This window comes from Scyliorhinus torazame, unplaced genomic scaffold, assembly GCF_047496885.1.
Source record: "Scyliorhinus torazame isolate Kashiwa2021f unplaced genomic scaffold, sScyTor2.1 scaffold_340, whole genome shotgun sequence".
Taxonomy (NCBI): Eukaryota; Metazoa; Chordata; class Chondrichthyes; order Carcharhiniformes; family Scyliorhinidae; genus Scyliorhinus; species Scyliorhinus torazame.
Window position 1 is genome coordinate 106,753 of NW_027308067.1, and position 12,307 is coordinate 119,059.

The window sequence follows — 12,307 nt, forward strand, 5'->3', positions numbered from 1 at the left end:
ACAGACATTAACAGAGGGAAGCACACAGGGACAGACACACAGTTAGTGACCGACACACAAAAAAAGGCAGATATTAACAGAGGGAAGCACACAGAGACAGGCACACAGAAGGGACGAGACAAACAGAGGGAAGCACACAGGGACAGGCAGCCAGATCGTGACAGACACACAGAAAGTCAGAGAAAAACAGAGGGAAGCACTCAGAGACAGGCACACAGATAGTGACAGACACACAGAAAGGCAGAGATTAACAGAGGTAAGCACACAGGGACAGACACACAGTTAGTGACAGACATACTGAAAGGCAGATACAAACAGAGGGCAGCACACAGGGACAGGCACACAGATAGTGACAGACACACAGAAAGGCAATGATTAACAGAGGGAAGCTCACAGGGACAGACACAGAGTTCGTGACAGACACACAGAAAGGCAGAGATGAACAGAGGTCAGCACACAGGGACAGACACACAGAAAGTGACAGACGCACAAAGGCAGAGACAAACAGAGGGAAGCACACAGGGACAGACACACAGAAAGTGACAGACACACAGAAAGGCAGAGATTAACAGAGGTAAGCACACAGGGACAGGCACACAGATAGTGACAGACACACAGAAAGGCAGAGACAAACAGAGGTAAGCACACAGGGACAGGCACACAGAAAGTGACAGACACACAGAAAGGCAGAGATTAACAGAGGGAAGCACACAGGGACATGCACACAGATAGTCGCAGACACACAGAAAGGCAGAGACAAACAGAGGGAAGCACACAGGGACTGGCACACAGCCAGTGACAGACACACTGAGAGGCAGAGACAAACAGAGGTAAGCACGCAGGGACTGGCACAATGAAAGTGACAGACACACCGAAAGGCAGAGATTAACAGAGATAAGCACACAGGGACAGGCACACAGATAGTGACAGACATACTGAGAGGCAGAGACAAACAGAGGTAAGCACGCAGGGACTGGCACAATGAAAGTGACAGACACACCGAAAGGCAGAGATTAACAGAGGTAAGCACACAGGGACAGGCACACAGATAGTGACAGACACACAGAAAGACAGAGACAAACAGAGGGAAGCACATAGGACAGGCACACAGATAATGACAGACACACAGAAAGACCGAGACAAACAGAGGTAAGCACACAGGGACAGGCACACAGAAAGTGACAGTCACACAGAAAGGCAGATATTAACAGAGGGAAGCACACATGAACAGGCACACAGATAGTGACAGACACACAGAAAGGCAGAGAATAACAGAGGGAAGCACACAGGGACTGGGACACAGATAGTGACGGACACACAGAAAGGCAGAGACAAACAGAGGGAAGCACACAGGGACTGGCACACAGAAAGTGACAGACACACAGAAAGGCAGAGACAAACAGAGGAAAGCACTAAGGGACAGACACACAGACTGTGGCAGACAAACAGAAATGCAGAGACAAACAGAGGGAAGCACACAGGGACAGGCACACATATAGTGACAGACACACAGAAAGGCAGAGATTAACAGAGGGAAGCACACAGGGACAGACACACAGTTAGCGACAGACACACAGAAAGTCAGAGATTAACAGAGGGAAGCACACAGAGACAGGCACACAGAAGGGCCGAGACAAACACAGGGAAGCACACAGGGACAGGCAGCCAGATCGTGACAGACACACAGAAAGGCAGAGAAAAACAGAGGGAAGCACTCAGAGACAGGCACACAGATAGTGACAGACATACTGAAAGGAAGAGACAAACAGAGCCCAGCACACAGTGACAGGCACACAGAAAGTGACAGACACACAAAAAGGCAGAGATTAGCAGAGGTAAGCTCACAGGGACAGACACACAGTTAGTGACAGACACACAAAAAGGCAGAGACAAACAGTGGTAAGCACACAGGGACAGGCACACAGAAAGTGAAAGACACACAGAATTGCAGAGACAAACAGAGGTAAGCACACAGGGACAGGCACACATATAGTGACAGACACACAGAAAGGCAGAGATTAACAGAGATAAGCACACAGGTACAGGCACAAAGATAGTGACAGACACTGAAAGGGAGGGACAAACAGAAGTAAGCACACAGGGACAGGCACACAGATAGTGGCAGGCACACAGAAAGGCAGAGATTAACAGAGGTAAGTACGCAGGGACAGGCACACAGAAAGTGACAGGCACACAGAAAGGCAGAGATTAACAGAGGTAAGCACACAGGGGCAGGCACACAGTTAGTGACAGACACACTGAAAGTGAGAGACAAACAGAAGTAAGCACAAAGGGACAGGTACACAGATGGTGGCAGGCACACATAAATGCAGAGATTAACAGAGGTAAGTACACAGGGACAGACACACAGAAAGTGACAGGCACACAGAAAGGCAGAGATTAATAGAGTGAAGCACACAGGGACAGACACACATTTAGTGACAGACACACAGAAAGGCAGAGATTAACAGAGGTAAGCACACAGAGGCAGGCACACAGAAAGTGACAGACACACAGAAATGCAGAGATTAACAGAGGTAAGCACACAGTGACAGACACACAGAAAGTGACAGACACACAAATGCAGAGATTAACAGAGGAAGCACATAGAGACAGGCACACAGTAAGTGATAGACACACAGAAAGGCAGAGATTAACAGAGGTAAGCACGCAGGGACTGGCACAATGAAAGTGACAGACACACCGAAAGGCAGAGATTAACAGAGATAAGCACACAGGGACAGGCACACAGATAGTGACAGACACACAGAAAGGCAGAGACAAACAGAGGGAAGCACATAGGACAGGCACACAGATAGTGACAGACACACAGAAAGACAGAGGCAAACAGAGGTAAGCACACAGGGACAGGCACACAGAAAGGCAGAGATTAACAGAGGGAAGCACACAGGAACAGGCACACAGATAGTGACAGACACACTGAAAGGCAGAGACAAACAGAGCGAAGCACACAGGGACTGGCACACAGAAAGTGACAGACACACAGAAAGGCAGAGACAAACAGAGGGAAGCACTAAGGGACAGACACACAGACTGTGGCAGACAAACAGAAATGCAGAGACAAACAGAGGTAAGCACACAGGGACAGGCACACATATAGTGACAGACACATAGAAAGGCAGAGATTAACAGAGATAAGCACACAGGTACAGGCACACAGATAGTGACAGACACTGAAAGGGAGGGACAAACAGAAGTAAGCACACAGGGACAGGCACACAGATAGTGGCAGGCACACAGAAATGCAGAGATTAACAGAGGTAAGCACACAGGGACAGACACACAGAAAGCGCCAGGCACACAGAAAGGCAGAGATTACCAGAGGGAAGCACACAGGGACAGGAACACAGATAGTGACAGACACACAGAAAGGCAGAGACAAACAGAGGGAAGCACACAGGGACAGGCACACAGATAGTGACAGACACACTGAGAGGCAGAGACAAACAGAGGTAAGCACGCAGGGACAGGCACAATGAAAGTGACAGACACACCGAAAGGCAGAGATTAACAGAGGTAAGCACACAGGGACAGGTACACAGATAGTGACAGACACACAGAAAGGCAGAGACAAACAGAGGGAAGCACATAGGACAGGCACACAGATAGTGACAGACACACAGAAAGGCAGAGACAAACAGAGGTAAGCACACAGGGACAGGCACACAGAAAGTGACAGACACACAGAAAGGCAGAGATTAACAGCGGGAAGCACACAGGGACATGCACACAGATAGTGACAGACACACAGAAAAGTAGAGAATAACAGAGGGAAGCACACAGGGACTGGGACACAGATAGAACAGACACACAGAAAGGCAGAGACAAACAGAGGGAAGCACACAGGGACAGGCACACAGATAGTGACAGACACACTGAGAGGCAGAGACAAACAGAGGTAAGCACGCAGGGACTGGCACAATGAAAGTGACAGACAAACCGAAAGGCAGAGATTAACAGAGGTAAGCACACAGGGACAGGCACACAGATAGTGACAGACACACAGAAAGGCAGAGACAAACAGAGAGAAGCACATAGGAATGGCACACAGATAGTGACAGACACACAGAAAGACAGAGACAAACAGAGGTAAGCACACAAGGACAGGCACATAGAAAGTGACAGTCACACAGAAAGGCGTATATTAACAGAGGGAAGCACACATGAACAGGCACACAGATAGTGACAGACACACAGAAAGGCAGAGAATAACAGAGGGAAGCACACAGGGACTGGGACACAGATAGTGACAGACACACAGAAAGGCAGAGACAAACAGAGGGAAGCACACAGTGACTGGCACACAGAAAGTGACAGACACACAGAAAGGCAGAGACAAACAGAGGGAAGCACTAAGGGACAGACACACAGAATGTGGCAGACAAACACAAATGCAGAGACAAACAGAGGTAAGCACACAGGGACAGGCACACATATAGTGACAGACACACAGAAAGGCAGAGATTAAAAGAGATAAGCACACAGGTACAGGCACACAGATAGTGACAGGCACTGAAAGGGTGGGACAAACAGAAGTAAGCACACAGGGACAGGCACACAGATAGTGGCAGGCACACAGAAATGCAGTGATTAACAGAGGGAAGCACACAGGGACAGGAACACAGATAGTGACAGACACACAGAAAGGCAGAGACAAACAGAGGGAAGCACACAGGGACAGGCACACAGATAGTGACAGACACACTGAGAGGCAGAGACAAACAGAGGTAAGCACGCAGGGACAGGCACAATGAAAGTGGCAGACACACCGAAAGGCAGACATTAACAGAGGTAAGCACACAGGGACAGGCACACAGATAGTGACAGACACACAGAAAGGCAGAGACAAACAGAGGGAAGCACATAGGACAGGCACACAGATAGTGACAGACACACAGAAAGGGAGAGACAAACAGAGGTAAGCACACAGGGACAGGCACACAGAAAGTGACAGACACACAGAAAGGCAGAGATTAACAGAGGGAAGCACACAGGGACATGCACACAGATAGTGACAGACACACAGAAAGGTAGAGAATAACAGAGGGAAGCACATAGGACAGGCACACAGGTAGTGACAGACACACAGAAAGGCAGAGACAAACAGAGGTAAGCACACAGGGACAGGCACACTGAAAGTGACAGACACACAGAAAGGCAGAGACAAACAGAGGTAAGCACACAGAGACAGGCACACAGAAAGTGACAGACACACAGAAAGGTAGAGAATAACAGAGGGAAGCACACAGGGACTGGGACACAGATAGAACAGACACACAGAAAGGCAGAGACAAACAGAGGGTAGCACACAGGGACGGGCGCATAGAAAGTGACAGACACACAGAAAGGCAGAGACAAACTGAGGGAAGCACTAAGGGACAGACACACAGACAGTGGCAGACACACAGAAATGCAGAGACAAACAGAGGTAAGCACACAGGGACAGGCACACAGATAGTGACAGACACACAGAAAGGCAGAGAATAACAGAGGTAAGCACGCAGGTACAGGCACACAGATAGTGACAGACACTGAAAGGGAGAGACAAACAGAAGTAAGCACACAGGGACAGGCACACAGATAGTGGCAGGCACACAGAAATGCAGAGATTAACAGTGGTAAGCACACAGGGACAGACACACAGAAAGTGACAGGCACACAGAACGGCAGACATTAACAGAGGGAAGCACACAGGGACAGACACACAGTTAGTGACAGACACACAAAAAAAGGCAGATATTAACAGAGGGAAGCACACAGAGACAGGCACACAGATAGTGACAGACACACAGAAAGGCAGAGACAAACAGAGGGAAGCACACAGGGACAGGCAGCCAGATCGTGACAGACACACAGAAAGGCAGAGAAAAACAGAGGGAAGCACTCAGAGACAGGCACATAGATAGTGACAGACACACAGAAAGGCGGAGACAAACAGAGGGAAGCACACAGGGACAGTAACACAAAATGTGACAGACACACAGAAAGGCAGAGATTAACAGAGGTAAGCACACAGGGACAGACACACAGTTAGTGACAGACACACAGAAAGGCAGAGATTAACAGAGGTAAGCACACAGGGACAGACACACAGATAGTGACAGACACACAGAAAGGCGGAGACAAACAGAGGGAAGCACACAGGGACAGTAACACAAAATGTGACAGACACACAGAAATGCAGATACAAACAGAGAGCAGCACACAGGGACAGACACACAGATAGTGGCAGGCACACAGAAAGGCAGAGATTAACAGAGGTAAGCACACAGGGACAGACACACAGTTAGTGACAGACATACTGGAAGGCAGATACAAACAGAGGGCAGCACACAGGGACAGGCACACAGATAGTGACAGACACACAGAAAGGCAGTGATTAACAGAGGGAAGCTCACAGGGACAGACACAGAGTTCGTGACAGACACACAGAAAGGCAGAGATGAACAGAGGTAAGCACACAGGGACAGACACACAGAAAGTGACAGACGCACAAAGGCAGAGATTAACAGAGGGAAGCACACAGGGACAGGCACACAGATAGTGACAGACACACTGAGAGGCAGAGACAAACAGAGGTAAGCACGCAGGGACTGGCACAATGAAAGTGACAGACACACCGAAAGGCAGAGATTAACAGAGGTAAGCACACAGGGACAGGCACACAGATAGTGACAGACACACAGAAAGGCAGAGACAAACAGAGGGAAGCACATAGGACAGGCACACAGATAATGACAGACACACAGAAAGACCGAGACAAACAGAGGTAAGCACACAGGGACAGGCACACAGAAAGTGACAGTCACACAGAAAGGCAGATATTAACAGAGGGAAGCACACATGAACAGGCACACAGATAGTGACAGACACACAGAAAGGCAGAGAATAACAGAGGGAAGCACACAGGGACTGGGACACAGATAGTGACGGACACACAGAAAGGCAGAGACAAACAGAGGGAATCACACAGGGACTGGCACACAGAAAGTGACAGACACACAGAAAGGCAGAGACAAACAGAGTAAAGCACTAAGGGACAGACTCACAGACTGTGGCAGACAAACAGAAATGCAGAGACAAACAGAGGTAAGCACACAGGGACAGGCACACATATAGTGACAGACACACAGAAAGGCAGAGATTAACAGAGATAAGCACACAGGTACAGGCACACAGATAGTGACAGACACACAGAAAGGCAGAGATTAACAGAGGTAAGCACACAGGGAGAGACACACAGAAAGTGACAGGCACACAGAAAGGCAGAGATTAACAGAGGGAAGCACACAGGGACAGACACACAGTTAGCGACAGACACACAGAAAGGCAGAGATTAACAGAGGGAAGCACACAGAGACAGGCACACAGAAGGGCCGAGACAAACACAGGGAAGCACACAGGGACAGGCAGCCAGATCGTGACAGACACACAGAAAGGCAGAGACAAACAGAGGGAAGCACTGAGAGACAGGCACATAGATAGTGACAGGCAGACAGAAAGGCAGAGAAAAACAGAGGTAAGCACACAGGGACAATCGCACAGAAAGTGACAGGCACACAGTAAGGCAGACATTAAGAGAGGTAAGCACACAGGGACAGACACACAGATAGTGACAGACATACTGAAAGGAAGAGACAAACAGAGCCCAGCACACAGTGACAGGCACACAGAAAGTGACAGACACACAAAAAGGCAGAGATTAGCAGAGGTAAGCACACAGGGACAGACACACAGTTAGTGACAGACACACAAAAAGGCAGAGACAAACAGTGGTAAGCACACAGGGACAGGCACACAGAAAGTGAAAGACACACAGAAATGCAGAGACAAACAGAGGTAAGCACACAGGGACAGGCACACATATAGTGACAGACACACAGAAAGGCAGAGATTAACAGAGATAAGCACACAGGTACAGGCACACAGATAGTGACAGACACTGAAAGGGAGGGACAAACAGAAGTAAGCACACAGGGACAGGCACACAGATAGTGGCAGGCACACAGAAAGGCAGAGATTAACAGAGGTAAGTACGCAGGGACAGGCACACAGAAAGTGACAGGCACACAGAAAGGCAGAGATTAACAGAGGTAAGCACACAGGGACAGGCACACAGTTAGTGACAGACACACTGAAAGTGAGAGACAAACAGAAGTAAGCACAAAGGGACAGGTACACAGATGGTGGCAGGCACACATAAATGCAGAGATTAACAGAGGTAAGTACACAGGGACAGACACACAGAAAGTGACAGGCACACAGAAAGGCAGAGATTAATAGAGTGAAGCACACAGGGACAGACACACAGAAAGTGACAGACACACAGAAAGGCAGAGATTAACAGAGGTAAGCACACAGAGGCAGGCACACAGAAAGTGACAGACACACAGAAATGCAGGGATTAACAGAGTTAAGCACACAGGGACAGTCACACAGAAAGTGACAGACACACAAAGGCAGAGATTAACAGAGGAAGCACATAGAGACAGGCACACAGTAAGTGATAGACACACAGAAAGGCAGAGATTAACAGAGGTAAGCACACAGGGACAGACACACAGTAAGTGACAGACACACAGAAATGCAGAGATTAACAGAGGTAAGCACGCAGGGACTGGCACAATGAAAGTGACAGACACACCGAAAGGCAGAGATTAACAGAGGGAAGCACACAGGGACATGCACACAGATAGTGACAGACACACAGAAAGGCAGAGACAAACAGAGGTAAGCACACAGGGACAGGCACACAGAAAGTGACAGACACACAGAAAGGCAGAGATTAACAGAGGGAAGCACACAGGGACATGCACACAGATAGTGACTGACACACAGAAAGGTAGAGAATAACAGAGGGAAGCACACAGGGACTGGGACACAGATAGAACAGACACACAGAAAGGCAGAGACAAACAGAGGGAAGCACTAAGGGACAGGCACACAGACAGTGGCAGACACACAGAAATGCAGAGACAAACAGAGGTAAGCACACAGGGACAGGCACACAGATAGTGACAGACACACAGAAAGGCAGAGAATAACAGAGGTAAGCACACAGGGACTGGCACACAGAAAGTGACAGACACACAGAAAGGCAGAGATTAACAGAGGTAAGCACACAGAGGCAGGCACACAGAAAGTGACAGACACACAGAAATGCAGAGATTAACAGAGGTAAGCACACAGGGACAGTCACACAGAAAGTGACAGACACACAAAGGCAGAGATTAACAGAGGAAGCACATAGAGACAGGCACACAGTAAGTGATAGACACACAGAAAGGCAGAGATTAACAGAGGTAAGCACACAGGGACAGACACACAGTAAGTGACAGACACACAGAAATGCAGAGATTAACAGAGGTAAGCACGCAGGGACTGGCACAATGAAAGTGACAGACACACCGAAAGGCAGAGATTAACAGAGATAAGCACACAGGGACAGGCACACAGATAGTGACAGACACACAGAAAGGCAGAGACAAACAGAGGGAAGCACATAGGACAGGCACACAGATAGTGACAGACACACAGAAAGACAGAGGCAAACAGAGGTAAGCACACAGGGACAGGCACACAGAAAGGCAGAGATTAACAGAGGGAAGCACACAGGAATACGCACACAGATAGTGACAGACACACAGAAAGGCAGAGACAAACAGAGCGAAGCACACAGGACTGGCACACAGAAAGTGACAGACACACAGAAAGGCAGAGACAAACAGAGGGAAGCACTAAGGGACAGACACACAGACTGTGGCAGACAAACAGAAATGCAGAGACAAACAGAGGTAAGCACACAGGGACAGGCACACATATAGTGACAGACACACAGAAAGGCAGAGATTAACAGAGATAAGCACACAGGTACAGGCACACAGATAGTGACAGACACTGAAAGGGAGGGACAAACAGAAGTAAGCACACAGGGACAGGCACACAGATAGTGGCAGGCACACAGAAATGCAGAGATTAACAGAGGTAAGCACACAGGGACAGACACACAGAAAGCGACAGGCACACAGAAAGGCAGAGATTAACAGAGGGAAGCACACAGGAACAGGAACACAGATAGTGACAGACACACAGAAAGGCAGAGACAAACAGAGCAAAGCACACAGGGACAGGCACACAGATAGTGACAGACACACTGAGAGGCAGAGACAAACAGAGGTAGGCACGTAGGGACAGGCACAATGAAAGTGACAGACACACCGAAAGGCAGAGATTAACAGAGGTAAGCACACAGGGACAGGCACACAGATAGTGACAGACACACAGAAAGGCAGAGACAAACTGAGGGAAGCACATAGGACAGGCACACAGATAGTGACAGACACACAGAAAGGCAGAGACAAACAGAGGTAAGCACACAGGGACAGGCACACAGAAAGTGACAGACACACAGAAAGGCAGAGATTAACAGAGGGAAGCACACAGGGACATGCACACAGATAGTGACAGACACACAGAAAGGTAGAGAATAACAGAGGGAAGCACACAGGGACTGGGACACAGATAGAACAGACACACAGAAAGGCAGAGACAAACAGAGGGAAGCACACAGGGACAGGCACACAGATAGTGACAGACACACTGAGAGGCAGAGACAAACAGAGGTAAGCACGCAGGGACTGGCACAATGAAAGTGACAGACACACCGAAAGGCAGAGATTAACAGAGGTAAGCACACAGGGACAGGCACTCAGATAGTGACAGACACACAGAAAGGCAGAGACAAACAGAGGGAAGCACATAGGGACTGGGACACAGATAGAACAGACACACAGAAAGGCAGAGACAAACAGAGGGAAGCACACAGGGACAGGCACACAGATAGTGACAGACACACTGAGAGGCAGAGACAAACAGAGGTAAGAACGCAGGGACTGGCACAATGAAAGTGACAGACACACCGAAAGGCAGAGATTAACAGAGGTAAGCACAGAGGGACAGGCACACAGATAGTGACAGACACACAGAAAGGCAGAGACAAACAGAGAGAAGCACATAGGACAGGCACACAGATAGTGACAGACACACAGAAAGACCGAGACAAACAGAGGGAAGCACACAGGGGCAGGCACACTGATAGTGACAGACACACATAAAGGCAGAGACAAACAGAGGGAAGCACACAGGGACTGGCACACAGAAAGTGACAGACACACAGAAAGGCAGAGACAAACAGAGGGAAGCACTAAGAGACAGACCCACAGACTGTGGCAGACAAACAGAAATGCACAGACAAACAGAGGTAAGCACACAGGGACAGGCACACATATAGTGACAGACACACAGAAAGGCAGAGAATAACAGAGGGAAGCACACAGGGACTGGGACACAGATAGTGACAGACACACAGAAAGGCAGAGACAAACAGAGGGAAGCACACAGGGACTGGCACACAGAAAGTGACAGACACACAGAAAGGCAGAGACAAACAGAGGGAAGCACTAAGGGACAGACACACAGACTGTGGCAGACAAACAGAAATGCACAGACAACCAGAGGTAAGCACACAGGTACAGGCACACAGATAGTGACAGACACTGAAAGGGAGGGACAAACAGAAGTAAGCACACAGGGACAGGCACACAGATAGTGGCAGGCACACAGAAATGCAGAGATTAACAGAGGTAAGCACACAGGGACAGACACACAGAAAGCGACAGGCACACAGAAAGGCAGAGATTAACAGAGGGAAGCACACAGGGACAGGAACACAGATAGTGACAGACACACAGAAAGGCAGAGACAAACAGAGGGAAGCACACAGGGACAGGCACACAGATAGTGACAGACACACTGAGAGGCAGAGACAAACAGCGGTAGGCACGCAGGGACAGGCACATTGAAAGTGACAGACACACCGAAAGGCAGAGATTAACAGAGGTAAGCACACAGGGACAGGCACACAGATAGTGACAGACACACAGAAAGGCAGAGACAAACAGAGGGAAGCACATAGGACAGGCACACAGATAGTGACAGACACACAGAAAGGCAGAGACAAACAGAGGTAAGCACACAGGGACAGGCACACAGAAAGTGACAGACACACAGAAAGGCAGAGATTAACAGGGAAGCACACAGGGACATGCACACAGATAGTGACAGACACACAGAAAGGTAGAGAATAACAGAGGGAAGCACACAGGGACTGGGACACAGATAGAGCAGACACACAGAAAGGCAGAGACAAACAGAGGGAAGCACACAGGGACAGGCACACAGATAGTGACAGACACACTGAGAGGCAGAGACAAACAGAGGTAAGCAC